Raw genomic sequence first — 11,669 nt, forward strand, 5'->3', positions numbered from 1 at the left:
TCGTTTCATGCATGGTACTCTTAAGTCCCAACTGCGCTAGCTTAGTGGTTCGATTCAACAACAGAACGAACAATCCTCCCTCACCATGCTTATCTTGTGGACAATTTGGAATGAACGAAACACAAGAGTTTTCAGGCTTAAAAGCGCTCCACCGACAATCTTGCTTACCATTATCTCGCCGAACCCAACCTTTGGGTCATCGTCGTAGTAAAAAATCGGGGTGAATAATTTTGCGAGAGTAATAATGTGTTCTTTGTACTTGTAACAAACCCTATTCTCTATTATTTACCTTAGTTAAAGATCAGTTTTTTTAGATAAAGAAAAGAATCAGCTCCTCCCCCGTTCTTAAATATAAGCCCATTTTTTAGATTTCAACATCCAGAAACAAGAAACCAAGGGGAAACCGAGCGTTCTCAAAGCTCAGTGTCTGCTGGCCGTCGGATCGTTTCTCTGATGCGATCTGGGCCGTCCGATCTCGCGCCCGGATGACCTCGGTCGTCGTATATTTACCTGATTGACGTGAGCCGTCCGATATTTCTCGCTATGAGCAGTGCCACTCTCGCCCGTGCCACCGCGTGTAGTTCCCGTGCCCCGCCAAGGGCATTTTCGTCATTTCGCACACACTTATATAAAACAGGAGCACGCCCGTGGACAGAACCCTAGACCCGCGCCCGCACTCGCTCCTCCTCCACCCCTCCCGTGACCACACGCCGCCGCCATCTCCTTCATCCATCGGTCGCCGCCTTCGCCTACTCCTCCTCCCCTCCCACTCCCGGCAGCGCGCAACACCCCGAGGACCTCCCCTTGACCCGCCTCTTCCTCCCATCCAGCCAGATTCGTGGAGCAAGGCCTCTCACGCTCGCTCGCGACCCTCAGCTGTGTCTAGGGGTTTGGGTAGGGCATCGCCTTTGTCGCTGGTGGACTCCGGCGGCTCCTCTTCGTTTCCTCCCTCGCCCACACGTGCGGCTCCGCTTCCCGCGGGCTATGGCGCGTGGTTGGCCTCCCGGCGCCAAGAACCGTCCCAGGCCTCGCTGCATCTCCGGCTCTAGCAAGGCATTCCTGGGCGACCGGGTACACTTCTCTCTCCCTCCCGTCCCTCTCCCAATGCCAGCCACCACACGAGCTCACCTTAGCCTCTTCTTCATCCACTCCTCCATGATGCTCGATAAAGGGAGCACGGGCGGCTTCATCGGGAGGAGCACCAGGCCAACCCCCAGCGGTTGGCGCCACCGGATGGCGGCGGCCACCTTCTTCTCCCGGCCGCACCACGCCACAGGTGGAGGTGTTCCTCTTGCTCTTCCTCGTGCTGGCATGGCAGCACCACCGTCAACGTCGAGCATGGGTAGGAGAACGATGCAGCCGTCCACAGGTTCGTCTCTCTCTGTAGCTACAGATTTTCTATTCGCTGGTCAACCTCGCTGGAAGTGCTACACGAGTGCTATAAACGTTCAGTAGTATGTGCATTAGCAGATTTGCTATTGGCTTGATCGAACTTTGGTTGTATAATAAGCCTCGTGTTAATGTGTACAAGTGCCAGCCAATGTTGTTTCTTTTCCTTTAGAATGAAAACATACTAAAGCATCCAGTTTATTCCTACTGAATTACTTTTGACCTATGATAGAAAAACATGTGTGTTATTGACCTTTCAGATATTACACTGAAAGTGGCTTCCCATGTCCACACCTGAGGAACCCATCTGACCACTTCCTGAGGACAATCAACAAAGATTTTGACGAGGTAGGACCTGTTATTCCTTGTCATTTCATTGTATGATACTCTGAACAAGAAGTGCAGCATCCTTACTTTGGCTATGTGCTCCCGTATGCATGCAGGAAATTGTAGAGAGTTCCAAAGCTAGGAAAAAAAGGCAGCTGAAGCAATAGAGATTCTGACAGATTCTTACCAGTCCCCCGCTTATTCAGAGAAAACAATGGACCGGATAGCTGAGATGAAAGGGATAGTAAGTTGCTTACAAGCCGCATTTTTTTTCTCAAGAGTAAAGATTGTATTGTTTTGGCTGTACCAAAATGTTTGGTTACAAAGAAGGGACTACCCAAATGCGGACAATCTGTATATACCAACTGCAAAATAATTACTAGGGCAAATTCAGTCAGTGAAGTACTCCCTCTAGCTCATGAAAAAGTGGTGTCTTTTACACAGCCTTCAAAATGTACCTTTGGCAACTAGTTTTTGTTGTGGTATAATATGCACATATAATACCCAGTAAAATTATAACATGTTGGAAATATTTTCTGAGAAACGCATATCATTTTGGATCTGAATATTCAAAACATACTAGCCGTCAAAGTTTTCAAAGTTTATCTCCTAAAGAATCTCCATTATGAACTAGAGGGAACAACATGCTAATTCAGCGTCTGTACAACATGTCATTTTTCATTTGAATGAACCGGCAACAAAACTCTCGCCGCAGAGTATACGGTGCTGGCCTAGCGATGTTTACACATTCAAAATCAAATTATAGTTCTAGTATTATTGAGCTATGTTCCAGGGTGGAGCTCCATTTAGGAAGAGGGAACAAGCGAGCTTCTCAACAAAGCTCTTTATACACACCAGAAGGTCATTTGTGAATATGCACAGGGACATATGATACTACTGGATGCGCTTGGGTGTTTACCTGGGCATTGGCATTTGTCTTGGCACCATATTCTACCAAGTTAGCCACAATTACAGTTCCATCCAGGTGAATTCTAGAAGACATGATTCATTAGGCAACATAAATAATTTATATGTCAACAAAATTGATGTGTTCCCCTGATTTTTCAGTCTAGATGTGAAGTAATAATGTATACGACGGAACTTCTTACCTTCATGGCCATTGGAGGATTCCCTTCTTTTCTAGAGGACATAAAGGATGCTTTCTCCCTGCCATCAGAGTAACATTTTCACAAGAGCACTTATATGTCCATGCTTTCACTGTATATTGAAAGTCTGAAATAAATAAAAGTCTGTCTGCACACTTTGTTTCTAGGTATTCAGAAGGGAGAGGCCGAGTGGCCATTACGGCGTGGCGGAGTTTGTGATATCAAACACATTGTCAGCCACTCCATACCTGGCCGTCATCGCTGTGATCCCTGGCGCAATGCTGTACTACCTTACCGAGCTAATGAAAGGACCTGACCGCTTCACCTACTTCGTCGTCAACTTGTGCATGTGCACACTGCTGGTGGAGAGCATGATGATGATCATCGCTGTCGTCGTCCCAGACTTCCTGATGGGGATCATCATCGAGGCCGGGGAGCAAGGGGTGATGATGCTCAATGGATTTTGTTTTCGTTGTTGATCCTGATTTAGATAACACCAAAGGAACAAATCAAGTGAGCTGCAACCAAAACTACCCAACAAGGTGTGGCTTTTTGCACCGCGAGTTTTATATTGTTATTGTGTTCATATTTATGGTTAGGTTTGCAGAAAACCTTTCTTGATTCTTGCTTTACCATGGAGGTTGTCTACAAGGATTCAGAAGACGACGATTTGCTTCAACTGCATTTGGAAGCAGCTGCTAGGAGCATGGAAACCATTGGAAGAACATAAAGTTGAAGCATAGAAAGGAAGGAGGTCTGACTCTTCTCATTTCAATTCCACTTTTTGTTATTAGCTGCTGTCTTGCACCAATTACAATTACAGTCGGTGGGGCTGGTCGCCTTGGATCTGCGAGATGCCTTCGCACCGGCGTGACGCTGGTAAGGTGGGTCTTGCCTATCGATTCTTGCCGCTGGATGTGCTCCTTCGTGAAAAGAAGTATAAAATGCTACTTTTGCCATCTTAAAACGGCGCAAACTAATTCTACCAGTTTAAGCCATTTAAAATATCACTGAAGTTGTCCAGTGTTTTTTTATTCAGCTCCATTGTGGTAAAATATCTAGCATATGTGTGTGATAAATGTGTAGTTGATGGTGTATCTCTTGGATGGTTTCTACCACTAAAACTTTGTGTTTTCTTCCCCTTCGTAGTTGATTTAGTTCAATCAAAAACAGTCAGTCACTTAACTGTCGATTTGACCCTAGCGAGTTTGGATTCCGCCTTTCCAGGACAAGAACTGTAGTTATTTACTGTCCTGTAATATTGTGTGTCACCAAATTTATTCATTTAAATTTTGAGTAGGGGAACTATGAGAATGCAGATCAAAAAGAGTTGTTCATCTTTCGCCAGCACGTGCATGTTATGATTATTGCGGTGGAGTGCCGAGTGCTGAAATATGCATTCGACGCCTGTTTTAGATTTTGTTTCAGTTTACTGGAATTTTTTATTTCGTGAACTAAAATATAGGAGCATGCACCAGAAGCTTGGTATGGTTCAAAATATTGTGATAAACTTCGATCCATAGATACATACACATAGAATAACTGGTTGCAGTTTGTCATCACTGTTTTGAATCTAGCTCTTCTACTTCTGTTTTTTGTAATGAATATTCAATTTCTACAGTTTATGGTATGCACCCTTTTCGTAAAGGAACACCTATTTATTTTCGTTTGTCTAAAAACCATAGGTAACTAGCAAAATATTTAGATCCCATATCTATTTGTGTATATGCACGATTAGTTATTTAGGTGTATACTTCTTTAACCTTATTGACTTTTAAAGAGGTTATTAATGTTGGTTAGCCCACCGCTTCTGCGGGCAACGCGTGGCACTTTCTTATCTATATAGGATATGTATATACTGGAATAACGAAGTCACTAGCTATATATTGTATGATCCAGATATGTATTTCTCGATGTGCTAAAGATGTTGATTGCGTTCTAAGGTGCTGACTAGGCAAACAGAAAGGGTTTGAAAGGCCCCATAGTGGTCAAACAAAGGTGTATTCAGGTCCAAAGCTTCCAGAGCTATGATATAAATGTGGTTGGTAAATGGTAATGGAATACTTACAAGTCGAATATCACTTACTGCGTGAAGTGCATAAATTTGTAGGCGTATACAAATAGAAAGAATATATGTTACAATTACTATTATGTACTGATCAGGGTGTGTAGTTCTGGTTAGGTCTACACCATACAACTTCTCATGGAAAACACCTATCGACTATCAGAAAATTGAATTCAGCATTTTTCATATTATGTGAAGTTAGGTCCATCCATTATTATTGTCTTGTGGTTCGTTTATTGCTCCGTATTGCCAGCATACTCTAAAATGTTTGATACATGCTTTGCAGATTTTGTTTGCCGAGAGGTTTAATCGTTTCAACCGATTTAAATGCAAAAGGGAGGTACACTCTCTCCTGATGTTGATGTTAAATTAACTATTGAATGCTGGACTATAAAATAATGGGATCAAAATTAGGTTCAACATCGTCAAGGACAAGAACACCTGAACCCAGAGTAATCTTCTAAACACATGCTCTAACTTTCTATGAACTGGCATATCCGATTCAAACCCTCATCTGACTACCTAGATGTTCTTTTGTGAAACAACTATTTTGACCTCACTTTGAACCTACAGGAAGATGACTATCTGATAGTAATCCCCTATTCCCACATATTTGGGCTTATGCTGGAAGCTTTAAAATTGCCCCCTGCAATTTACCATCACAAGATACGTCCGGGTGGCAAGGCTCGTGTGACAGTCACTTTCAATTCTTCCTTAGAGCAGCTTGATGGTTTGCTTGTTCCTACCTCAATATCTGGTATGGTTTCACATACCTATGAAGATGCAGAAGACAGTGCCGCTATAGAAGCTATTAGATATATGGAAAACGTGCGTGGGAAAGAAATTAGAGACTACCACTACACCCATGTCATAACGCTTCAAAATCAAGTTAGGCATTTGGTCACGTGGTTGTTGGAAGGAAATGAGACTATCAAGTAACTACGCAAAGGCTGGTACTATGCTGTTAGGTATATGAGCTCATATTCTGACCAGATACAGAACTCAACAACTGCTCGACACCTAAGAGGGCAAGCTAATACCAAAGGGATTATGAAATCAGCGCTGGTAGGCATTGAGGAACTGACACAGAGGTTACATTATATTGGAATGAAGTCAGATGAGCGGCTGATGACTATTAAAGATAGCTTCTGATAACCTTAAAAAACATGTCCCAATCAGCAGGTTTGAGTGCTTAGTAGGCAACATACTTTTGGTTCTTATTAGTCAAGTTTAGTAGTGGAACATTTGTCTTTTGGAGGTCTCCAAGTGCTTTTAGATTTGTACTATGCAAGAATCATGTAGCGATGACGTTCTGCTCCAAAGACCGAACCTACAATGACAGCTTCCTTTATGTAAGTACCTTATCTCCTCTACGATGCTTTGTGCTTGAGTACAACCGCGTATAGATTCTCTTTGGAATTTCGTTTCCGTTAAACTATATGAACTATCCATACGGTTGCCTTGGACATTATTCATCGTTTTCATGCAGCAATCTTCTGGCATGTCTGTTTTTTTCAATTGTTTGTATGAACTGGCGCCTATGAAGTAGGCCGCCAAGGCAATTGGATCATGCTATTTGCTCTTCTTCACTGTGTTCCTGCTCTTACTAATTTCTATCATGTATTATCGGTTTAGTTATCGAAATACATGTCCAGTGGATGTCTTTTGTGGTATTATAAAGCACTGAACTTACTGCTACCTTATCATCTAATGCCGAATTGAACTCCATCATGTTTTGCTTCTATCACAGTTGAATGTTTCTTCTCTGCTTTTTTGATATACTATATAAGCCCGTACGTTAAACCCTGAATTCCTAATGACCTAGTATTACATGCTTCCACAAAACGTTCGGACCAGCACCCTCGCGCCAAGGCGCGCTCCCGATTTAGTAGACTACATACAGATCAAAATAAGTGAAACTACACATTAAAATATGTCTATTTACATCTGTATGTAGTTCATATTGAAATCTCTAAATAAACTTATACGATTTTTAATGTAAAAAGGTTTATATATATATAAACGGAGGAAGTAATTAGTCTTCTTTTTCTCCCTTCATTTGCCGTAGGAGGATACTTGTCTGTTACGGTGTCCGTCGCAAATGGGTCACGGCCCCGTAGTGTAACATTGTGACGCCCGGATAATCAAGCTACAGTAAAACTCTGCTAATGATGCCACGTCACCTCCGTTACTGTTTCTAATCCTTCGTTAGTTCAAAACCGATTCAAAAATCAATTCAAAATATAGCAAACAATAAAACTTTTCAAATGTCAAAACTAAAATGTTCTAAAAGTGACAAATAAATCGTAAGTAATTATGATGGAGAAACCAAGCTTTGACAAAATGTTTAAAGGCTCTAAAACAATTAAAACAATAGTGAAAACAATTAAACAAATGCCTATTGAATTTATAAAATGCTAAAACTATTTTATTATGGGTTAAGGATTAATCTCACAGTAGTTTGTTGATAAATACAAATTTAGGCACTAGTGGTAATTTTTGTAAAACAAGAAAATAAAAGAAACTACAAATAAAAAAAATAAAAAAAAGAAAAGGAAAAGAACCCCCCCTCCCCGCTGGGCCTCGGCCCAGCTGGCCGTCGACCCACCCTAGCCGGCCCACTCCCCCTCCCGGGTCGGTTCTCTGTTCCCCCGACCCCGTCGCTACAGGAGGCTGGTCGCCGCCGAACCCCCTCGCCGGCGATGAACCCCGCGAGAGAATAAGGCTGCCACGCCCCGACTCCTCGATCCCCTCTCCAATCCCCCTGGCGTCCCCATCCATTTCCCTCCTCGCGCCGCTTTCGCTCTCCAGATCCACCGCGCCACCGCACCACCGCCATGACCGCCGACGCCGACGAGCTCTCCGCCGTCCCCGTCACCTAGGACCGTGCCAGGGCCTTCGCCGCCCTCCACCTCGTCGCCTTCGACTACGAGCCGAGCCGAGGAGCACCACTACGGCGCCCCTGACCCTACTTCCTCGTCGCCTCGCTGCCCCAACTCGTCGCCATCATCCCGTCTTCGTCCTCGGTGCCCGGAGCTACTCCTCGTCGATTCGCTGCGACCAAGTCGTCCCCGGCCTCGCCGTCCCCTACTCTGCGACCGTTGTGAGCCCCCGCACCTTTCCCCCTTATACTCGCCGGCTCTTTCGTCCTCTAGGGCGTAGGTCCGCCATGACCGCAAGCTCCCTGCCTCCGGCCATGTCGCCGTCGTGGACAGCGCATGACCTGGGCCAAATCGAGCACACAAGTGTGCTCGTGGTGGTCCGTAGACGCCACCTAGCTGCTTCGCTTGCTCGAATTCGAGCCGCAGCACCACACCCGCGCACATCCAAGCTCCGGCCCCCGCTCTGCTTGTCGCCGCCGTTGCCACCAACCACCTCCGGCCAACCCGCCGCCCGCGCCTTGCCTCCCTCCCGTGTGCCTGCTGCTGCTACTGCCTCGCGCCAGGCCCAGTCCCCCTTCCACTGCCGACGATATCTGCGTGCGCGCCTCGCCGCGCCCGCCGGAGACCGCCCTTGCCCGCACGCCTCCTCGCCCACGCTCGCCCCCTACGCATGTGGCCGCGCCCCCAGTCGCCCGCCTCAGCCGGCGGCGCCCACCTCCGCCCGGGCCTGCTCGCGCCCCCTGTGCCGAGCCTTCCCACGGCCAACACCATGGCCGCCGGCGTCGTACTCTACGAGTACGTACGTACGGGCACAGCCACACCAGAGGCCGATTTGGGCCACCGGCACATGGGCCCGACACCCCTTGTTAATTAGGGAGGCCCTAATTAGTTTAGCCCAAAACCCCCTAATTAAGCTAAGTAAACTTAGTCAAAAACCTGTTAATTAAAATGAGCCAATGACAATTGGGACCCACATACGCTGTTCACATTGGACTAGTCAAAATATTAACTGGGTCAACCCAGCCCCTGGCCCCACATGTCATACAGATGCACACATTGCTGGGTACACTCCTGTGTACCCATAGCAATTTGTCTTTTTATTATTTCGAATTAAATTAAATGCAGAAATCCCAGGATTTGTTTAAATCTTTGAAAAATCATAGAAAATAAACCGTAACTCGGATGAAAAAGTTTTATACATGAAAGTTGCTCAGAACGACGAGACGAATCCGGATATGCAGCCCGTTCGTCCGCTACACATTCCTAGCATAGCAAACATGCAACTTTCCCCCTCCGGTCCGTTTGTCTGAAAACGCGAAACACCGGGAATACTTTCCCGGATGTTTCCCCCCTTCGCCAGTATCACCTACCACCGCGTTAGGGCACACCTAGCACCGCGTATTGCCCTATTATGCTTTGTGATGCTTTGATTGCTCTGTTATTTATTGTGTTCCCCCTCCGGTACTTCTTTCCGGTAGACCCCGAGACCGCTGTCGATGCCCCTGTGATCGATTACATCGACGACGACCCCTTCTTCTTGCCAGAGCAACCAGGCAAGCCCCCCCTTGATCACCAGATATCGCCTATTCTTCTCTATACTGCTTGCATTAGAGTAGTGTAGCATGTTACTGCTTTCCGTTAATCCTATCCTGATGCATAGCCTGTCATTGTTGCTACAGTTGTTACCCTTACCTGCTATCCTACTGCTTAGTATAGGATGCTAGTGTTCCATCAGTGGCCCCACACTCTTGTCCGTCTGCCATGCTATACTACTGGGCTGTGATCACTTCGGGAGGTGATCACGGGTATATACTATATACATTATATACATGACACATGTGGTGACTAAAGTCGGGTCGGCTCGTTGAGTACCCGCAAGTGATTCTGATGAGGGGGCTGAAAGGACAGGTGGCTCCACCCCGGTAGAGGTGGGCCTGGGTTCCTGACGGCCCCCGACTGTTACTTTGTGGCGGAGCGACAGGGCAGGTTGAGACCACCTAGGAGAGAGGTGGGCCTGGCCCTGGTCGGCGTTCGCAGATACTTAACACGCTTAACGAGTTCTGGGTATTTGATCTGAGTTTGGCCATTTGGTCTATACGCACTAACCATCTACGCGGGAGTAGTTATGGGTATCCCGGCGTCGTGGTATCAGCCGAAGCCTTCGTGACGTCAGCGACTGAGTGGCGCGCGCCGGATTGGACTGGAACGCCACTAGGCTAGGTCTGCTTCCGGCCGCGTACGCAACGTGCAGGTGTGCATAGGGCGATGGGCCCAGACCCCTGCGCACATAGGTTTAGACCGGCGTGCTGACCTCTCTGTTGAGCCTAGGTGGGGCTGCGACGTGTTGATCTTACGAGGCCGGTCATGACCCAGAAAAGTGTGTCCGGCCAAATGGGATCGAGCGTGTTGGGTTATGTGGTGCACCCCTGCAGGGAAGTTTATCTATTCGAATAGCCGTGTCCCTCAGTAAAAGGACGACCCGGAGTTGTACCTTGACCTTATGACAACTAGAACTGGATACTGAATAAAATACACCCTTCCAAGTGCCAGATATAACCCGGTGATCGCTCTCTAACAGGGCGACGAGGAGGGGATCGCCGGGTAGGATTATGCTATGCGATGCTACTTGGAGGACTTCAATCTACTCTCTTCTACATGCTGCAAGATGGAGATGGCCAGAAGCGTAGTCTTCAACAGGACTAGCTATCCCCCTCTTATTCTGGCATTCTGCAGTTCAGTCCACTGATATGGCCCTTTACACGTATACCCATGCATATGTAGTGTAGCTCCTTGCTTGCGAGTACTTTGGATGAGTACTCACGGTTGCTTTTCTCCCTCTTTTCCCCTTTCTATACCTGGTTGTCGCAACCAGATGCTGGAGTCCAGGAGCTAGAGATCCCGAGGATGATTCTACATGGAGTTCGGCTTCGAGGAGTAGTTAGGAGGTCCCAGGCAGGAGGCCTTGCCTTTTCGATCGTTGCTACTTTTGTGCTAGCCTTCTTAAGGCAAACTTGTTTAACTTATGTCTGTACTCAGATATTGTTGCTTCCGCTAACTCGTCTATGATCGAGCACTTGTATTCGAGCCCTCGAGGCCCCTGGCTTGTATTATGATGCTTGTATGACTTATTTATGTTGTAGAGTTGTGTTGTGATATCTTCCCGTGAGTCCCTGATCATGATCGTACACATTCGCGTGCATGATTAGTGTACGGTCAAATCGGGGGCGTCACAAGTTGGTATCAGAGCCAACTGCCTGTAGGAATCCCCCTTTCCAACTCCTTGGCCGAAGTTGAGTCTAATCGTCGAAAACTGTTTTACTAACTTGGCTGTGTGGCTTACGGGCCCACGGCGCCATCGGGTGGTATTAGGATCTTTTACTCCTTGTCTATACTCTGGGACTCTGAGCCCTCTTCTATTCGGGTTAAGTGAATTTTACTAAATCTAACATTAGGATCTCGTTATCACTTTCACCCGGAGAGCCCCTTATTACTGATGATCGTCTGCTGCACGTGAAGACCCTGAAGATACTCTCCGCTGATAACCCGAAAACTTGTGTTCATTGCTTTTGCAATTCCCTTTTATCGATAAACTCCTATGAATAACCACGTATACTCGCCATTCATACAATGTTTCCCAGTTGATCTTGTTATTACAAGATACCCCGAAATTCTCTCTGTTGTTCCGAGAATCCTTTGAGCTTACTGCCTTGCTGTTCTTTGTCACCTGAATACCCCTACGGATAATTCTTCGCACTCACCGAGTATCCGGTCATCCCCAGTTGATTCAAGTATTCCACAATAGTCTTCAAAATACTATTCGATCTTTCGAAAATCCTCGGGAGCCTATTGCTCTTGAAATTCTTGTTTGCTTGCATTATGGTTAATCCCATAAGTCTCGTA

The 11,669-nt window shown here is 46.3% G+C and overlaps 2 long non-coding RNA genes across 2 annotated transcripts; both read left to right on the forward strand.

Annotated features, from left to right (window-relative positions):
* The first annotated feature begins 1,868 nt into the window (after window positions 1-1,868).
* On the forward strand, window positions 1,869-3,119 carry LOC109784780 (uncharacterized). Its single transcript, XR_006665218.2, has 4 exons — window positions 1,869-1,960; window positions 2,510-2,701; window positions 2,785-2,894; window positions 2,990-3,119. It is a non-coding gene; the product is annotated as an uncharacterized lncRNA (long non-coding RNA).
* Window positions 3,120-5,173: 2,054 nt separating this feature from the next.
* LOC141025582 (uncharacterized) lies at window positions 5,174-6,243 on the forward strand. Its single transcript, XR_012187470.1, has 2 exons — window positions 5,174-5,339; window positions 5,461-6,243. It is a non-coding gene; the product is annotated as an uncharacterized lncRNA (long non-coding RNA).
* Window positions 6,244-11,669: the final 5,426 nt, after the last annotated feature.

This window comes from Aegilops tauschii, chromosome 6, assembly GCF_002575655.3.
Source record: "Aegilops tauschii subsp. strangulata cultivar AL8/78 chromosome 6, Aet v6.0, whole genome shotgun sequence".
Lineage (NCBI taxonomy): Eukaryota > Viridiplantae > Streptophyta > Magnoliopsida > Poales > Poaceae > Aegilops > Aegilops tauschii.